At 39.4% G+C, this 20,852-nt stretch overlaps 1 pseudogene; it reads right to left on the reverse strand.

The window, feature by feature from the left end:
* Window positions 1-1,801: 1,801 nt before the first annotated feature.
* Window positions 1,802-20,852, reverse strand: part of LOC141938490 (kinesin-like protein KIF20B) — a 38,714-nt pseudogene continuing 19,663 nt past the window's right edge.

A 20,852-nucleotide genomic window follows, 5' to 3' on the forward strand; every position in this document is an offset into this window, starting at 1 on the left:
TTTATTTAGAATTATCTGATCATCACCTGAATTTTACATCTTTCTTTTACAGAACGAAAAGAGGGAAGAAAGAAGATGTCAAGAGCAAGCTTGACAAGGAAATCTAAGTTCTCATTCACACAGACAGATGAAGACAAAAAGTTGAAGCAATGGAAGAACTGAATGATTGGTGGATCAGGCTCACTTTGTCACTTTCAAGTTAGAAAGAATAAAATATCAATCTTTCTTTGTTGAAGAGTATAGGGGTACAACTCCATTTTACAGCCATGAAACTAGAGAAAAGACAGTATGAGAATCTGATCTTACAAGTCAGGATCTACAGAACTGAACTATGCATTATCCTTATGAAAAGACATTTCATGCTCAGACAATCTACTGGATAACAGCAGAGAAAACCATGTCAGAATTTGTTGCCACTGAACTGACTCACAGCACATTTAAGTTACAGTCACATAAAGAGGAAAGGAAAACTACTTCTACTAAAGAAATACTAATGACCATTTTTACGTTGATTTGCATTTTTAAAGGTATCACATTTGTTAAAACAAAACTGCAACAGGTATTCAAAGTCCCTTTTTTTCCCTCTCAAGAAAAACAACTTTAATCTCATGTTCAAGTCAATCTGATTCTTTTTGTCTTCAATCAAACAAAAGACAACAGAGAGCAGCAGTCCAAGAAAACAAACAGAAAACCCCACTTATAACTTAAATCATGGAATCATTTCAAAAGGACAGTAAAGTTGCAGCTGTACTATCAAAAATAAGCAGCACTTATCTGGCTGTATGAGCAAACTATCACTGCCTCTACAGACCAACTGGTTGTTGCTGATGAACCAGTATGGCTTGGAAGGAGGGAACAAAAAAAAAAATAAATCTCAGACTCAATGTTGACAGAGAATTTCTGAAAAATTTTTGTGGTCAAGACAATACCAAACCTCAAAATGCAATCCTGTAGACAAGATATTCTTCCTGTGGTGCTATACACGTGCAAAACAGACTGATAAGGAGTTCTTTAAACAAAGGCATCATAGAATCATATAGATGATGGGTGACAGACCAAAATGCAGTAATAATCAAAATAATCCAATAGTCCACGTAAAAACAGTGTTGTATGGTTGGCATTAATTCAAGAAAATAAAAATAAGAAAGCTGCATGAGCAACAAGTTAGAGTACCTGATCACTTACTGGGATTGTCTTGTTCCATCCATGCCAACAGCAGGTCCTTGTCAATGTAATTTCAGCTCTTTCTGAAAGGTGATCAGGACTGTTCCTCAAACAGTGCAAAATCCTACGAAATACAGTCACTGCCCGTGACTTAGGTAAATGCTACATTGGTGAAACCAAAAGGGTTTTAAATGTTTACTCAGTCACTGATTATAAGCTGAAACCTTACTACATATAGCTGTTCTAGTTGAGCAGAACTGGATGGTTGGAATAAAACGTCAAATGTCTGAGAGTGGGTCACTTTAATAGCAGATTATAATTATCTATGGATATTATAATCCCCAAAGAAATAATATTGTGCTTATAAATTCCTTTAGAAGAGTAAATAAAAGACAGTTAAACCACACCAGTGATAAAAAGCATATTTCTCCACATAGTGCCAATTCCTTTTTTTGTCACTTCACAGAATTTATTGCATACTCATATTTTTTTCATTAAAAGTTATGGTTGGTATATTGGCCAGCTGAAAAAAACAACTTAAACCATTCCACACAGGCATAGTTCTTACTGCACAATGGATAAATTATGAACACTTCCAGAGACACCATTCCTAAAAAAAAAATATTCAGACACAAACTTCTTGAACAGTATTTCAACTTTAATGGAATCAGAACAGTAACCCATCAGAACAATTCTATACATCTCTATAAACACTTTGGAGCATGACTAAGTACCTATTACTTCCTATATACAATCACCTGAAACAATACACTGTAAATATGCCTTAACTAAGAAAATACAAACATGCTTTTGCAAGATTATTTAGCTCTTTTTGAGCGTAGCTGTCGCTTGATGATTAGCTGATCGCTTTCCTTCTCTTTTTTTCTATAAAGACCTGAAAAAGATGATATTTCAAGAGTTACTCAGCATTTCTTCAGTGACAAATGACATGTACTTCTAGACCCATGTAACCAACAACATGTTTTTTCCCAGAAGCTGTTTTCAGAACGAATTTTGCCTATTATCTTCTAGTCAGAGGTCTCCAGAACAGAGACACCATTTTAGTGCATCATAATAAGCAAAAAATACTGGGAACATATGAAATCCCTTTTTTTGCTGAAACAAATATCAAAGTCCAAAGAAAACAGTGATCTGAAAGCAGCTCTCACTTCTTATCTCTAATACTCATTTTGTGAAACAAGAAGCGTTCAGAAAACATATTTTTAGCTTAAATTTCTTTAGCTTTCTGACTTTCCCAGGATTCAGTCTTTAACTTTTTCTTCCACTTCCAAGCTCCTTAGCTTCTTTTGCCCTGCCTTCCTGTCATTTCCTTCAGCCTCCTGTGGACAGCATTTTGGTTACTGCTGCATCTATTCATACAGTTTACAGAAAAGTCAACAGAATAACTCAGTATGGGCAAATGCTCACCAGAGCGAATGAAAAAGGACTGAACAGAATGAAGAGATGTACTTCTAACAGCCAGAGCACGCTCAGCACTTTAGTTACTGACAAAACCATAAAGCTGGATTTCAGAAACAGTCCATCAAGCCCTGGCCTATAAGACTCTCTATAGGCTGGTTTAGACAGGGCAACGCAATTTAAGCACACGCAGAAGACTACTGAAACTGTGCTTTGAAAAGCATGGGTGTATCCAAATCCTAAAGTAACCCTAATAGCAGCTGGGCAGAAAAGGAATCGGAAATTACCTCAGATGCTCACTTGCCCTGCAAAGTTAATCGTACATGCAGACCTTTCTCTTCAGTGTTTCAATCATGCTATTCCAAATCTATGGATTCCTTAATGGTCTCTATTTCTGTTATCCCTTCATGCTACTCTTAAATGAACACCAACTACTGGAAAAACAAATTAAGACTCAACTGCTGTACTAGAGGAAAAAGTAACACTCCACATACCACAGCTAAGGTATCTAAGACTCCAAATGTGAAGATATCGCCATGACTGCTATATAGGTGATACAACAAGTCAGCAGTCACACACAGAGAAGATAAGTGAGAAAACAGAGAAAATTAAAGTAACACATCAGGAAGAAAAGACCAAAAGAAATAAGTCAGTACTTTCAAACCTCTTCTGCAACTTGACTCAATCAGGTTTGTTCTGTCCCCCCAATAGTTTATTTTAAGCCCAGATTACAGAAATAGATTACAGCAGACAGAACACTAACCCGTAATCACTTACCGAAGAATCAGGGATATCTAGAGGGCAAGAACTGTCCGTTGAACACAGCTTTCTCTTAGATCGTTTTGGCTTGAGCTCCTTTCCTTTGACATTTTCTGGTTCTGCAGACTTGGGAGAGCTTATTGTTGCCATCAGCTTCTTTGCTACAAGAAAAAATTTATTGTAAATCAATGTCTTATTGGTTTTATGAGCCTCAAAATTAATGAATAAAGGTTTAATGAATAAAGGTTTATTAAAATCAGTTTAAAAATGAAACAGATGTAGTCTGAAATTTAAACATAAAAATTCAGACGTGGTATGTATTTGACTACCACAGTCTTCTATATCCTGAAACAGTTTTCTATAGCTTCAAATGCAAAAGCTTAAAGGACACATTTAAATAGCACCAAAAAAATCAATTGGGATTCAGATTTCACTGGATGTTAAATACAACAGGAATTGAAAACCAGGCTTAACTTCTTTGTACTGACAGAAGCACAAGGTTGAGTCAATTTTCTCTATGTACTTGTATAGTTTTATCAAACTAGTACCAGCTCTATGAAGAGATGAGTGTGTGCATCTTATGAGCTAGAAGGAAAGAAGAGATCCCAATCAATACTAAGTTATGCAAAGGAGGGAAAAAATACAGGACATGGTAATAAAGGTTACAAATTAGACCTCATTTGCTCAAATAAAGTATTTCCAGGGTGAAATTTTGATTACTCTGAATTTGGCTTCCATTGATAATGACATGTTGTCCTCATGGAACCACTCTGACAAATGTGAAAAATGTTAGAAATCCCACTATCTTAACTGTGCATCGTGAATAATGACTAACCTTGTTTTAACCAGCCAAATAGTAGTGTCTTTTAGAATTTAACACTGGTGATTCTTTGTGCCCTCTGCTAATTTTAATCTTTTTTTTTTAAAAAAACCCAGTAACTCAGAAATCATGTCTTACTGTAGGAAAGAATAAAAATATATTCTTCAATGGAAGGTCCTAGCAGTTAATTTTCCCAAGGCTATACTTAAACTTGAAATCCATTAACTGCTTCAGAGCTAGTTTATTGAACTCTTCCACATATTTTCTGGAGATACTGGCTTTCAGATTCTGTAGAACTAATCTTCCTCTCCTACATACATACTTCAAAAAACATTAATACAATTTCCACAGAAACAAAACAGGAAGTGGGGGGGAGATTGCTTATAGAACAAGGTCAGATCTGGGTTTGAATTCAACTCTTGATTTTTTTAGATCAACAGGTCAAGTTTCTGAAATTGCCTTTAACTGTTTTACTGTAAGCAAGAACAAAGTAACTCAGACATTTTGAGCTTATCATTGCTTTTATGATAAATTTATATGCACATAGTCCACACTGCATCCTTTCGCTCTACCTGGCTTACCTTTCACACTTAACCTAAACTTTAGAACCATGTGGTCCTTGTAATCCAGTCGGCCTCTTCTACTCTGCAAGATTCAGCAGAGCAGGCCCCAGCTCAGACTCCATTGTTTCATAAATGAAAGAACAACTGGATGCAGCAGACGTGGCCTTTAACAGCACATACATTAACAGATTACAGTAGAAAAAAGCTATTCTACAATACCCAGATAACATGGAATAAGCCTTATTTATTCTGTACAAACCTTTAGAGTGAAAAATAACAGGAGAACTTTGGAAAAAATCTCCAATTTTTTGTAGTGTTCCATCTTTCTTTTTAGCTGACTTTTTACGTGAAGTAGATTCTTGCTTTAAGGGGTATTCTTTTCTTTTCTTCTGTGTAGAAGACATCTGTACAGAAATACACAGTCATTGTTTAAGTCAAAAAGTTGACTTATCTTCAAGTTTAATTCCATTTTGTTTGGCTTCAATGTTATTTTCAAGCTGACATTTTGAGCTTTGCTACCGAAACCTCTGCTCATTAATGATACTGCCGCAGCAAGCAATGTAGACAACCTTATTTTATACCCAAAAGAAAAAAAATTGTCAGTTTCACAGAATACATCTAAGGGCATGAGTAATATAGGAAACAAATAGTTTCTTTTAAAAAAGTAGATTCAAAGTTTTAGAGTATTTCATTAGACTAGCTGTTCTAGTTATAAAACAGAAGAAAACTGATGGTGAAAATAAATCTTCTGTCCACCCTTTGAGCCTGCCCAGGTTACTACTAAGGCCTAAAATCATATTTTTATAGTTGTCATGCATATAGATGACACAAACCTTAGTTTTACTTCAAAAGGAATTGCCTATAACATGACATATGCTAAGAGTATGCTCAAACTAGTCTTCATAACTACTCAGCATGCAACATCCTTCCCTGGGAATCCCTGTACGCTGCAGCCAGTACACGTTCTGGGCAAATACAGACTGACTCTCCTTGGTTAGCTTAGAAAGTTTAGTAGGAAGACAACGTACGTGTTTAAGAATCCTATTAAAATACATAGATAAGGATTAAGATACTGCTGCATAAGAATGTTTGCTCCTTTCACAAGTCCACCTTTACAGAAAAGGTGGACTTATGAAAGGAGAAACTAACTTCAAAATTGAACAAAACCAAACTATTTTCTTGTTGCTTGTAGAAGGTGAATTAGTCATAGCAGGTTTTGCATTTTCTTGTTCTCACTTTTCACAAAATCCTAAGAAAATAAACATGACAAATTTTAACTAGGATTCTTCCGGAAAGAATAATGATTACCTATATTACAGAAGCAGCCACTATTTAAATGCTATGACTAACAGTAGGGAGGCATTGACTACTGCTGGATAGAGGTAACTATTCAAACGTGAAATAAACACTAAACAAACTTGTGGAAGGGAACTAGAAATGCCTGTAGTCAAACCATTCTGACATTTACTATTTTCTTCTCTCTGTTATTTCCTATACTTTTGACTTTAAGAGATTTGACAAGCCAACACCCAAATTGAAATTAATAAATCTAAGTGTAAATTTGGATTTATGGTGACAAGTATATAAAAAACAGGTTGGTAGCACAGTGCCATTGTTAAGCTGTCTTTTAATGACATCTTCTATCTTGTGAAGTGGTGCTGAGAGATTTCAGATAACCGACAGCCATACCAACTGATAACAGCATCAGAAAATGGAAAGAGGATTTTGTTCTTTAATTAGAAGGGAGCCTCTGAAAAAGATTTGGTTTTGTTTGTTTCTAAAACACCAGGGAGTTTGTTTCATTTTTAAAAAAATTTGACATGAGCAGTATGTGGTTATTTTAGCACTACAGGTTTCCCCTCAGTTTTAGTTTTCACAATGCTTTTCAGTTTTAGGAAATTTAAAAAAACAAACTGTGTCTTCAGTAGACTTGTAACAGTTAAAGTTACTGAATCATTTTATAATCTGTTTGGCATATGTAACATGAAGATAAATATTTAAATATTTAAATATGGGTACAGAAGGCCCCATATGCAGACCGGACCCGCTTCATAGGGAAGTCTGCTGCCTCCCTGGGGGCCGCGTCAATGACCTCAAGGCAAAACTCCCCACTCTAGTGAGACCCAAGGACTACTACCCTCTCCTGGTTTTTCAGGTAGGTAGTGACGACATTACTAGGAGAAGTCCTAAAGCAATGAAGAGAGATTTCAGGTCCTTGGGGAAAGTGATTAAGGGGTCGGGGGCACAAATTGTGTTCTCCTCCATCCCTTCAGTTGGAGGGATGGATGAAGAAGAACACAAGAGAACTCAACAGATGAGCTTGTGGCTCCAAGACTGGTGTTACAGTCAGGGCTTTGGATTTTTCAATCATGGGTTGGTATACAGGGCACCAGACCTTTTGGCATTAGATGGAATGCACCTGTCCCAGAGGGGGAAGAGGATCATGGGACAGGAGTTAGCTGGGCTCATTGACAGAGCTTTAAACTAGATTTGAAGGGGGAAGGGGGAAAACATCAGCCCATCTGAAGTACATGTATACCAATGCACACAGTATGGGTAACAAACAGGAGGAGCTTGAAGCCATGATGAAACAGGAAAATTATGATGTTGTGGCTATTACAGAAACATGGTGGGATGTCTCCCATGACTGGAGTGCGCCTGTTGATGGCTACAAGCTCTTTAGAAGGGACAGACAAGGAAGGAGAGGTGGTGGGGTGGCGCTGTATGTTAGGGACTGTTATGATTGCCTTGAGCACAAGTGTAGCGAAGACAGGGTAGAGTGTCTTTGCGTTAGAATCAGGGGGAAGGCCAACAGGGCAGATGTTGTAGTAGGAGTCTACTAGAGGCCACCCACCCAGGACAGAGAGGTGGATGAAATATTCTATAAGTATTTAGAAGAAATCTCATGATCGCTTGCCCTTGTTCTTGTGGGAGACTTCAACTTCCCAGACATCTGCTGGAAGTACAGTACAGCAGAGCGAGACCAGTCCCGGAGATTCCTGGAATGTGTGGGAGACAACTTCCTGACGCAACTGGTGAGAGAACCAACCAGAGAAGGTGCCCTGCTGGATCTCCTCTTTGTGAACAGAGAAGGACTGGTGGACAATGTGGCAGCTGGAGGCCGACTAGGGCACAGTGATCATGAAATAATAGAGTTCTCTATTCTTAGAGAGGCCAGGAGAGGGCTAAGCAGAACTGACATCCTGGACTTCAAAAGGGCTGACTTTGTATTGATTAGGCACCTGCTTGAAAGGATCCCTTGGGAGACAATCCTGAACAGTATAGGGGTCCAGGAAGGCTGGGCACTCTTTAAGAAGGAAGTGTTAATGGCTCAGGAACAGGCAGTCCCCAGGTGCTGTAAGAGAAGCCAGCGACAGAGAAGACCAACCTGGCTGAACAGGGAGCTTTGGCTGCAACTCAGGGAGAAAAGGAAAGTTTACAGCCTTTGGATGAAGGGACTAGCCACTCACAGTGATTACAAAGACACAGTGAGGCTATGCAGGGCAGAAATCAGGAGGTCTAAAGCCCAGCTGGAAATTACCCTGGCTTCAGCAATCAAGGATAACAAGAAATGTTTCTATAAGTATGTCAACAGCAAAAGAAAGACCAGGGAGAGTCTCCATCCCCTGCTGGATGCGGGGGGAAACATGGTAACAAGTGATGAGGAGAAGGCTGAGGTCCTTAATGCCTTCTTTGCCTCAGTCTTTAATAACAAGACTAGTTGGACTGAGGGAATCCAGCCTCCTCAGCCAGAGGACAGAGACTGGGAGAACGACCCCCCTGCAATCCAGGAGACAGTCAGTGACCTACTGCATCACATAGACACACACAAGTCTATGGGACCTGATGGGATACACCCGAGGGTGCTGAAGGAGCTGGCTGGGGTGCTCGCCAAGCCACTTTCCATCATTATCAGCAGTCCTGGCTGACCGGGGAGGTCCCGACAGATTGGAAACTGGCCAATGTGACGCCCATCTATAAGAAGAGTCGGAAGGATGATCCAGGAAATTACAGGCCTGTCAGCTTGACTTCAGTGCCCGGGAAGCTGATGGAGCACCTCATCCAGAGTACCATCACACAACACATGCAGGACAACCAGATGATCAGGCCCAGTCAGCATGGGTTTATGAAAGGCAGGTCCTGCTTGACAAACCTGATCTCCTTCTATGACAGGGTTGACCTGCTTATTGGATGAGGGAAAGGCTGTGGATGTAGTTTACCTCGACTTGAGTAGGGTCTTTGACACCGTTTCCCACAGCATTCTCCTGGTGAAATTGGCTGCTCGAGGCTTGGATGGTCGCACACGCTTTGCTGGGTAAAAAACTGGCTGGATGGCCAGGCCCAAAGAGTTGTGGTGCATGGAGTTAAATCCACTTGGTGGCTGGTCACGAGTGGTGTCCCCCAGGGCTCGGTTTTGGGGCCACTACTGTTTAAGATCTTTATTGATGATCTAGACGAGGGGATCGAGTGCACCCTCAGTAAGTCTGCAGATGACACCAAGTTGGGTGGGAGTGTTGATCTGCTCGAGGGTAGGGAGGCTCTGCAGAGAGATCTGGACAGGCTGGAGCGATGGGCTAAGGCCAACTGTATGAGCTTCAATAAGGCCAAATGCCGGGTGCTGCACTTGGGTCACAACAACCCCCAGCAACGCTACAGGCTTGGGGAGGAGTGGCTGGAGAGCTGCCAGTCAGAGAGGGACCTGGGGGTGTTGATTGACAGCCGGATAAACATGAGCCAGCAGTGTGCCCAGGTGGCCAAGAAGGCCAATGGTATCCTGGCTTGTATCAGAAATAGCGTGGCCAGCAGGGCCAGGGAAGTGATCTTGCCCCTGTACTTGGCACTGGTAAGGCCGCACCTCGATTACTGTGTTCAGTTTTGGGCCCCTCACTACAAAAAGGACATTGAATTATTCGAGTATGTCCAGAGAAGGGCAACGAAGCTGGTGAAGGGTCTGGAGCACATGTCGTACGAGAAACGGCTGAGGGAACTGGGGTTGTTTAGTTTGGAGAAGAGGAGGCTGAGGGGAGACCTCATCGCCCTCTACAACTACCTGAAAGGAGGGTGCAGAGAGCTGGGGATGAGTCTCTTTAACCAAGTAATAAGTGATAGGACAAGAGGTAATGGCCTCAAGTTGCACCAGGGAAGGTTTAGACTGGATATTAGGAAGTATTTCTTTCCAGAACGGGTTGTTGGGCGTTGGAATGGGCTGCCCAGGGAAGTGGTGGAGTCCCCATCCCTGGAGGTGTTTAAGAGTAGGGTCGACATAGCGCTGGGGGATATGGTGTAGTTGGGATCTGCCAGTGCTAGGTTAACGGTTGGACTAGATGATCTTCAAGGTCCTTTCCAACCTAGATGATTCTGTGATTTAAGAGTAACATTCAGGTGAATAAAACAGCAATAAGATACTTCTAAAATTAGTTCCATGTTATTGAAAAATTACTTAGCTAAATGTTATCCCATCAGGATATGAACATCTACGCTATGAAAGGATTTATAAATGGATTGGTAAAACAGTCTTCTCAAAACATGGATAACTATGTTAGATGAAATATATTCATCTGTAGATAAGGTTCAGTACTTTTCCAGTGCCTTCAGAAGGATGGTTATTTTTACACTTACTTTTCCAGCAGCCTAAGAGAATACTCCTCTCAAAGAAAATTGGTTCAAGACATAGGAAGTTTAAATCAAATCTGGACATTATTCCAGAATGAAGCGTTCAATTCCAGATGAATTAACTTACACAACTTTTAACAGTTACTTTTGCAATCCAAGTTTAACAAAATGAGTTTATTGAAGTACTGTTGAACACTAATCACTGAAGTGACCGTTTCTCTTAACTATTTTACTAAGAGATTAAAAAAACATCACTTGAGAACACTTGAATGAGAATGCTAGAAAACCATCAGACACTTCACTCTCCAGCTGAGACAAACTCAGAGTGATCACTTGCCACTTATGCAAATGACCCACAGGTCATCTCCCTATACTCACCTGTCAGCTTCAGAAGTCCTTAGAAGTACAGAGATTCATAAGCCCCACAAGTAGGATTACAAGTAAGTACCACCACAATGAGGTATTAGGGTTTCATAGTCTTTGTGTCTTAGAAATAGCTCTGTTCATGCTAATGTTGATAAAAGTCAGAGGAAAGAAATGTGCGGTTCAAGTAGGAGCAGTGAAGATTTTTACCACCCTGAACTGCTGTGAAGCCTTAGTCTCGCACATAAACACCACAGCACACTAAGAACGCTGGCACATATAACCTAGCACAACTGAAGGAATTAAAGAGGAATTAAGTTCTACAGAAAACAGGGAGGTTCAGGTGCTCGTGCAATTAGTTCTGTATATTCCCTTTAAATACAAAAAGATCAAAGAAAACACAGACTGGACAAAAAGTCAAAGGAAGTGGTCTTGAAACTCTGAAATGCAATGATTAAGCCCAGAGGCTTAACTTTTAATTGCCTATTAGAAGAGGTTATAGTTGATACCAATGATTGCTTAAACCAAAAGAAGCAGTTCTATTGAACTGGTCTCTAATCCTGCAGATCACAGCTACAGACAGAAGCAAATAGTAAGAGCAAGGAGAGAGAAATGTAAAAGGTGAAGAGGAAGTACATATCAGGGACAAGCGTCCAGAGTCTGGATAAATTGAAATCTATGACTTTATTCAACATAGGCCAGAGATCCACACCTTGGCAGGGGGTGGGGGGTGGGGGGGAAAGAGGTTTAAATATTCTCTGTATATATCCTTAGGATCTCAGTGAGAATCAAAAGGATAGGATTTTAACAAATGATCAGAGTAATAAATTGAAAGACTACACAACACATTTTGTCAGTTGGTCTAGGTCATACCTCATCCCTCTCTTCACTTGTCCTTTTCTTTCTTGGCTTGAGCACTTTAACTGTAGCTGGTAAGGTGCTGCCCTGGTGTTTCACCTCCATCTTATCGGGTTCCAGAGGTGTGAACTGAATTTCCATCTCTGGTTTTGGGAACCGACTAGTATTTCCACTTTCTGTGGACACTTCTGAAGAGTCAAGGACAATTTCTGAATGCTCCTGCAAATACATGGAAATTTTAAGAACACAAGTTTTAAAATAACTGAGTTAAAAAACCCATAATACACATCTTTCCCCAATGGATTGCAAAGTAAGCATTCCATTTCCCAGCTTTCACTTTCAGAACACTTCTAATTGAAGGAATCTACTTCAACCATAGCAGAGTTTAACCCTTACTTTCTAAAACTTTTTTGTTACATTTTAAAAAGTTAACGTTTCTATCTACAGTGACAGAACTTGAACTCAGCCTGATACTTTGTTTCCAAGTCATTTTGCTCAAGGGCAGAGACAGTCACAGTTTTCACAAGTAGCAGTAGTAGAATGGACATGACTTTCATCTTAACTCTGCTGCTCCTTAGGAGCTAGGCAGTGATAGCAGCTTTTGAGAGAAAAGTATAACCTTTCTCTAGCCTATCTTTAAGGAATTTTCCCTTCCCCTTCTACACCAGAGAAGTTGTGTAAGTAACAAGGTCCAACTAGCAAGCTACAAGCCAAATTCAACCTATGAGAGGCTTCTACATCACTACCTGTTCTCTGGAGGAAGAGCAGGCATTAAGGCAGCCTGCAGCCCACAAGCTGAAAACCTTGTCTTGTACCTGCTTACAGCCAAACTGCAAGAACTGCACAGTGAGGGTGGGATGGAAAAATCAGTTTGACAATTCTTCTTCCTCAGCAGCACTTACCTTCCACCATTCACCCAACCTGTTTTTCTTAGCAAAACCAGCAAGTGAGAGCTGTGGTCCTCCCAGCTCCTGCATCTCTGTGGCAGCAGTTCAGCTGCTGGCTAGCATACAGGAATGGATTCAGCAGCTGTTTGAATGAAACCTGAAAGACAGGCTGCTGGGGTGGTTGGTGCTTAGAAACTGCAGGTGGCTGCTACTACTGCTGCTGGTGGGGTCCCAAACAGAGCAGCTGCTGTGGCTTCTCGAAGGGCACTCTCCTCCTCTCAAAAAGGAAAGTGATCAAAGCTCATGGAAAGCCCAGAGATAGTCACATTCTGCAACAGGCTCTGCTGGGATTCTGAGTAAGAATACAAGCACCACTGCATTCCCAAGAATGGAGTCGGCTAATAGAAACATTTTTCTTTATAACTGCTATTTCATGAGAGTTAGCCATCAAAAAGTTACACAGGAATGGCTAGTGTCATTAGCTAACACAGCTACACACAAGAATCCTGTAGTGGAAGAAAGCAAATCCAATTTGCCCTGCTACTGCTCATCCATTTAAAAGGGTTTATATATTTGTTTCAAGTGACTTATCTAATAATCAGCCACTTCATAAGCATTGGTGAGAGGTAGGATTTCAAGAGCATGCAGCTGAAGTCAGATATAGCTATTCACATGATTATGTTATACATCTTTTATTTCTACCAAAAGCCACTAAAATGAGGTGATCTGATCGCCAAGAAAGGTATTTGCAGAATAAAACTTTAGAATTATTCAGACAACAGGATACATTTTCTTCCCTATTCTGCATTTAGCAAAACCCATACAACTGCATAAAATTTTTAAATTTCAGTTTTGTACCAACCTCACTTAATGAAGAGGCACTGCCAGGACACTGAGATAATGAATAATTCCCTTTAACTGCGTCATATCTAACTGAAATACTTGACAAAGTATAGGATTAGTCCTGCTTTGTTTTTCTATAAACTGTAAATATTTAGAACGAGAAGAGATTATGCTAAACTGTAAACCTCAAAATATTTTGATTTTTCTAAAGCTACAATATAAAAGCTCAAGTGCAGACAGCTAATGAACACCTGGGCTGAGAGACAACACAAGTTTAAGGCAGTAACCTCTACTCACGATGCCATCATGAGATGTGCCCTGCTGGGTCTCACCAACAGTCCGTCTAGTTCAATATTCTGCCCCAAGAGTGGCAAAGGGAGATGCTATTTAAGGATAAGATAGTGATCCTGGTCACCTTGTCATCTGTCCTCTCCATACTCTCCCAGCATTCTTAGCTGTGCATTACAATTGTCAGAGTCTACACCACTGTCTAACCCTCAGAGTATCCATTTAAAAATATATTGATGGATTTCTACTACAAAATTTTTCTAATCCCTGCTGACAGTAACTGTTTCCACCACCTCCAGAAAATTACTAGCTGCTTCATATAGGAATATGTTATTTTAGCTGTCTTAAAATTATTTCCTATTAGTTTCACGAAGTGCTGCCCAGTTCTTGCAGGATTTTAACAAGGACAGTTCTGCCTTCTGTTTACCCACCGCAACCATGATTTTGTAAACCTCAGCCCCACAACCCTCTGGTGGCCTTAACCTCTCCTAATCACAGTGCCAGCTTCTTAGCCTCTCCTCACAAGGCAGGAGACACACATCGTCTTGATCACCTTAGATTTTCTTCTTTATCTCCACTATATCTTTCCTGAGAATTATTTGACTTCCCCCCAAAACTCTACCCCATTCACTTCACACCATAACAGTTTATCACATGATAATCCTGGTAGTAGCCTCTCCTTATTCATAACATCAAGTACTGTGGCTACTGGCTTGAGGTAAATACTTCAGCACCAACTGTTCACAACAATTCTTCTCTGTAACTAATTTTATAGCAAAAATAACTAACTTTATGGTGCTCTCTTAGCTGCCATTACAAAGCTGTATAAAGCAATAACCATTCTGAGAGCTCCTCTCTACTCCCTCATACATCACAAGCTTTATCTATACGGCACCAGCTGAATTGATGAAGTAGCAAGAAACTGGCCAGTCTTATTTGGCAGTAGACAGGAGAGAGATGAAGAGATGCATTTCATCATTCAGTCCAGTTCTGCCACAAGAGGAGAATCGCATCTTCTAGCAGCCAGGGGAGGGTCTGCTAGGAAATCCATGTTCAGCTCTCTTCATTACTAGTTAGCAATGGAGTCACGGAGCATTAATTCAGTTTGGGAGGAAAACTACCTCACTGAATACTGCTCACGTAGCACACAGGGATTTGGTCAGAATCAGAAGGCTCAGTACAGGTGCAAGCCTTTCAATTTTTGTTCAGGAAATATGCAAAGTCGATCTTTTCTTTGTGTAAACTTCAAATATTGTTTTGTTTTTAAGTAAGATTCAAGATACCGTTCTGTTCTTGTGAACCCCATACGGGCTGGCAGCTCTAATTACAGAACCATCTCTACTACCACACTATAGGTGGTATCAGGAAAGTTGTCTGAGCTGAAATCCCCTTAGCACTGACATAACCAAACAGAGGTGACATCACAAATATTATGTCTTCAAATCTCTAGAATCTGGATTAGTTAACTAGTTTTTCCCTCAGGTACAGAAGTTTTATAGTGTATAGAGAGGTGGTATTCTCTTAACTAGAGTACTTCTTTTTCTGAGAGGGAACTTGAAAGAGGGAGAGAGAAGAATAAACAAGAACTCAGAATTAATGATATAGTTAAAGTACGAAGAACTACAGAAAGTAACTTTTGGGAGATTCCCCACATTGCTGAAATATATACTGAGAAAACAACAAAACAAAGATGTTACTAACAACATATCATTAGTACATACTTTCTATAAATATAACAAACATACCTCTTTGTTTACAGACTGATCTATTTTATCTTGTCCTTCAGGTAAAGGTACTTCTGCCAAAGACTGAAGACTTTTATGGTTAACGCCTTGTTTCAATTCCTTTATAAAGTCATCTTTCTCAGCCAGCTGTTTTCTTAGTTCTTCTGTATCAGTTCCCTCATCCTAATAAACATAGCAAAAATTGCCACAAATTGCAGGATTGGCAAAAGAAATTAACATGTGCATGAGCATCATTACAATTACTCAGTAGCACCAGTTTTAGAATTGCAGGCTCAAACAGCCAGCTGTCCAACAAAAAGCCAACAACTTCATGTATGAGTGGCCTCTACTTAAAGCCAAGAAAGGTCATACAACAGCCTGGGAAGATGCAATGCAAAATTTTTATTTTAATCTACTTATGTAGGGTTATAAATTTCACCTCCCATTGTTTGTGAAGTTCTTGGTTCTGTGCAAAAGGCAGCTGATGTGATAGTTGTTTCAGATTTCCAGTCTAATCAAATTGCAATCAAATGATCAAATAGACTTGAGTGTTTATTTGAACTACTAAGTTTTTTGAAACTTCAGTTACTGTTACAAATTCAGTTTCAGAAAAGCATAAAGCTTTTTTTTTTTTGTATTAGCTGCAAACAATTTCAATATGTTTGGAATAGAGCCAAAACATAGTGTTTTGCAGAGTTAGTGAATAACAAAAGAAAAATCACAAAAACAACTGAAAAAAAAAATCCCACAGAAACAACAGAAAGAATGAGAGAGGACCTTTCCTGAATCATTTACTGCAGCTTATTTCAGTTCTGCTATTTCTTTATCTTTTTGTATGGTGATAGAAGCCAAAGTCTTGAGCTGTACTTCCAAAGCTTCTATTAATTTATTTCTTTCTTCACGCCACTTTTGAAGATTGTTGTCCTTTTCTACCAGCTGTGCAGCAAGTCTTTCCTGAATGGGGGAAAAAATAGGTTAGAATTGAACACCACTTCTACAAACCATCTGAACTGTTCTGACAGCTTAGTTTGGCATAGTCAGTACTATTTTATGGCCTCAGTAGACTTGAGAGCCTATGTAGATCTTAAAAAGCTCACACAGAACTAGTTTCACTACAAATATACAAAAGCAAACCATGCTTCAAATGAGAAAAAACTGTATCTATATTTATACTGTTTGTGAAGAGAATTTTTGTCAAGAACCACCACTCCTGCTTGCCCACTTACTGATTTTATTACTGGAAAGTCTCAGGCAAGCAAAGTCACAGACAAAGTGAAAGTAGTCCCAAGCTCCTAACATCCCCCTGTACTGATTGCAGGTCCAGAAGGTCATTGCTAACTACTTCTAGATGCAAGTACAGTTTTAGATTGCACAGATTCATACAATAATTTCATATGCTTAAGAAATTACAACCTTGATACAGCCCAGTGACCAGGCAAGGTATCCACCTTGTTATTAACTATCAGTCACTCTACTTTGAAAGTGGTATGGGAGCAAAACCACTAGCATTTTGACCAAGTATTTTTACTGGAAAGATCTGGAAAGAGGCTTTTTTTGTCAACTACTGCTTGCTTCTTCTCCTCCTTCTAAAGCCTCATAGGCTTCTCCCCCCCCCCCCCCCTTTTTTTTTTTCAGAAAAGCCAAGCAACAAATCTTGTTTTTCAAAGTATGTTTTCTTAGCTTCATTAAGTAGCAATTCATTTAAGCATAGGTTAATTATTGGTGTTTTACACACAAGATGAATTTTGAAGAAGGTGGTGGTGGTGATAGGATAGAAAGGAACAGGCACACTAACTTCCATTACGTATTACGCTTTTTCATTTTGTGACACTCCTATTCTTCCCTTTCACATTGAGATGATCTCATGTAGGCTTTGTCATGTGATAAATGAGGGGACTTTGACAAAGGCCAGCTCCCCTCAAGCACCCACACTGTTAACACTTGACACGAGATCTGCTCTGTACTAACGACTTATGCTAGAGGACTCTGACGAGACCTCCAGTCACTTACAATTTCTGCTTGCTGCTCTACATAACATTCTCTGTCATCCGCAAATTTTCTCATTTCTCTGTTGTGATGGCTCTCAGCTTCTTTCACTTCACTCATGAGTCTCATTTTTTCCTCCAGCCAATTCTTTTTATCAGTTTGATACTTTGTCTCACTTTCCTATTTTAGTGGAACCAGAAATAAAGCCATAGGCAGAGATTAAGCAACAAAAAAAAGAAGTCTTAAAATCCAGATTACCATTAAACTCATTAATTTCAAAAAGATAACAGAAATACTAGCACAGTTTTACTCCAGCATATTCCCAAGTGCAAGTATTATATTCTCATTTGTTCCTTTCCAGTTAAAAAAATTGTTCAGCAGTTCTCAGAACTTATTATTCGGACTGGCACATCTTCAGGGAACAGACTTTTTTCCCTCTAAAAAATGCTCTGGGTAGGTCACAAACACTATTAAAGTTACACCAAAGGTAATGGCAAAAAGACCCTTTTTACTTACAAATTCCCAATCTTTTATACTTGCAGAACATGTTAAAAAACCTACTTCAAGACTGAAAGGCAAAAAATGCAGCAAAATTTGAATGGTAAACAGAGAGAGTGTGTAACTAAGAATGTCGCTTCAATCACAGCAACTTTGCCTCCTTCTCTGCCACAATCAAACCTCTTGTCAGACATTCTCCCACATAGGACCTGAAAAGCTGCTTGAGAAAAAAGTCTACTTTCTAATCCAAGGAGAATTAAGAGGTAAATCCTTAGTCTAACAGGAAGGACTTACAGGTCACACAGCAAGCACAAGATCTTTAAACAGTCTGATTTATTTGCCCAAGCAACTGACGGGAAAAAGGCTTGAAACAATCCAACTCTTGACATCTGTTCAAGACAATTTTAAGAGGAGCCCAGCTAGAGAAGCACCGTCCATGGTAGCATAACATAGTGAAGGGTGCACTCCATTATGGAGCATCAGTGATGCTGTATATTACAAAGACACCACATCCAGACTTTGCTGCACTGATGCACGGCAGTTTTTAGAGGAGGTTTCCTTTACCAGAACTTGCCACATTGTGCCCTAGTTCTTGAAGATAGCAACACAAAAAAAATTTAGACTCCTAAATGAAAGTTATGGCTTTAAACCTAAGTATGAATTACATCACCATGTTTTACCTTCAGTTCTTTTCGCAGCTTTATTAATTCCTCATTTTCATCTATGTTTTTTTCTGTGGTTTTGCTCATCTTTTGCTGCCAGTCACTATTGCTCTGGTTATCCAGCTCTCTATATCTCTGCTTCCATGCTTCCAGTTCTAGTCAGCACACAAAATGAGGTTATATAACATCGTCTTAAATGCATATTTGACCACATTCACATCCTTCTACTAAAGTTACTTGGATTTATCAGCCATGACCACAGAGGGACAACAGAAGCCTTTAACTGTTAGAAGTTTGTTATGTACTATATAAAATTAATGCCTAAATAACACTCAGCAAATCAAAACAGAGATTTAAAGCAGCTATCACAATACATCCAAAACAATTTTGTCTCCTTGCTCCCTTTCCATGGAGAGATTACCCCAAACTAATCTGTTGGTCTCTTCTAATTTGGTTTCAATCACTTGATCTTGTTTAATATGAGTCTGTTCTTGTTCTTCTAATGTCATCCGCATATCTTCAATTATTTTTTCCTTTGCACACAGATCTGAAAATATATTTACAGATGAGCCCCCATCCTAGTTCCCACCATTCTCTCCCAAAGTGCCTTCATCACAAGTAATTTCCCCCATTTCCTGAGATCTAAAGCTCTATTAGAAAGAAATAGAGTATCTCTACTAAACTTTCCAAATCCAAAATTCTGAAGTGATTCTCATCAACTTGATTTAGGTGAGCATTTCATTGTTAATGTCAGACTAAGGCTTGTATTATACGAAAACCTAACTATTGTTCCACTGCTAAATGTTTATCAAACCTGCAAAAACTGTTATTGTGCTAGTTCATGTTTCAGGGTTTGACTTTTTCCACAATAGGCTTACTTTCAGAGCAACGTTTTCTTCCCACTTTCAATAGAGTCTCCTCACAATCCTTGAATTGGCTGCTTTCAATCAGTTCATTAGAGTTCTTTTCTGCCAATTTTCTTTTAATGGTAGTTACAGTGTTGTCCTGTGTTAAAATAAGATAAATTACTTTGAAGTTTTACAAAGTGAGCACTTAATAGGCTTAGTAATCTTTTAGATGCAAATATTTTTACAAATCTATCTGGGTAACCTGTATATGGGTTGTCAGAAGAACAAGTCAGTTACAGATCAGTTGCTTAAACAAAAAGCAGGTACACCTTCAGACAGTAATAAGCACAATGCTTTGCACTGTACAGAAAGTAGAGCAAGAGACTAGGAAACTACGAAATGCAAAAGGAGTTTACCACCTGAAGTATCCAGTGTCAAAAGAGTTGAGGAAATCCATGATTTGCTCAAAGGGCCAATGGTCAGCTCTACAAGTTCATCACTTTCTTGTCATAGTTGGTAGAGCTGGGAGTCTTAACCACCTTCAGCAAAGCCACAGATCATTTTTATCATGAAAGATCTGATGCAATTTGAAAGCCTAGTCAGTTCTGTCATACATACTTTAGACTATGTATTTGACCAAGAATAAAGTTTCTTTACTCACAAGATGACACAAGTGGCAAGCCATGCCGGTTGCCAAGGACCAATCACTCATCTAAGTAATTCATTAAAAGAAACAATGATCTATAGAACAGACTTGAGGTTTGTTGTCACATTTTAAGTTTCATCCCACACAGTCTCATAGAAACGCTGGACAGAGCTAGAGCCTGTCTCTTGGAAGGAGCAGTGATAGGAAGCAGTCATCACAACTGTTACCACTCTGAGCATTAATACTATTGAAAAGCTAAGTTGCTCAGAGGCAGAGAGGGAATAGAAGATTAAGTATGGTCAAAGCTTTAAGTTCACAGTGGAAGAGAAAAATGGATCAGAGCGCTGCCTAAGTTTAACTTAAAATGTTCTCAGAACTACATTTCAGGTTACAGGGCATCAGGCTCAAAAAAACACCTAACCGCATGTTTTGATTTTTTTTTTTTTTAACCTGTGTACATGTAGCCAAGCCAGCCTTTTGGCATTCAGCAGCCAGCAGCAGACTAGCCAGCTGCAAATTTTATTGATCGCATCAAAAGCAGAGATACCCTGGCCATCCACTCTTAGATCAAACTCTGCTCAATACATTCATATTATTGCTCTGCCTTAGAAAGTTTGTGTGCATCATGGTAGTAGGTGGGACACACTGATTTTTGTTGCCAATTTACACAACCACTGTCCTTCTCACACTAACTTCTAACTTCAATTAAATTTGAGCTTTTGCTGCAGCAAAACCTCCTTTCCTTCCTCTTCCATTCAGGCAAAAATAAAAAAGACAGTGACATAATCCCTCTCTTCCCACAGCTGGAGTCCTCCCAGTTTGAGTGTTGTTTTTTTCTTTAGAGTGGCTCTTCATAGTCTCATCGACAGTCCTCCAATAGTAACTCCAGATCACTGCTTCCAGAAATCCTA

The sequence above is a fragment of the Strix uralensis genome, unplaced genomic scaffold (assembly GCF_047716275.1).
Source record: "Strix uralensis isolate ZFMK-TIS-50842 unplaced genomic scaffold, bStrUra1 scaffold_94, whole genome shotgun sequence".
Classification (NCBI taxonomy): domain Eukaryota; kingdom Metazoa; phylum Chordata; class Aves; order Strigiformes; family Strigidae; genus Strix; species Strix uralensis.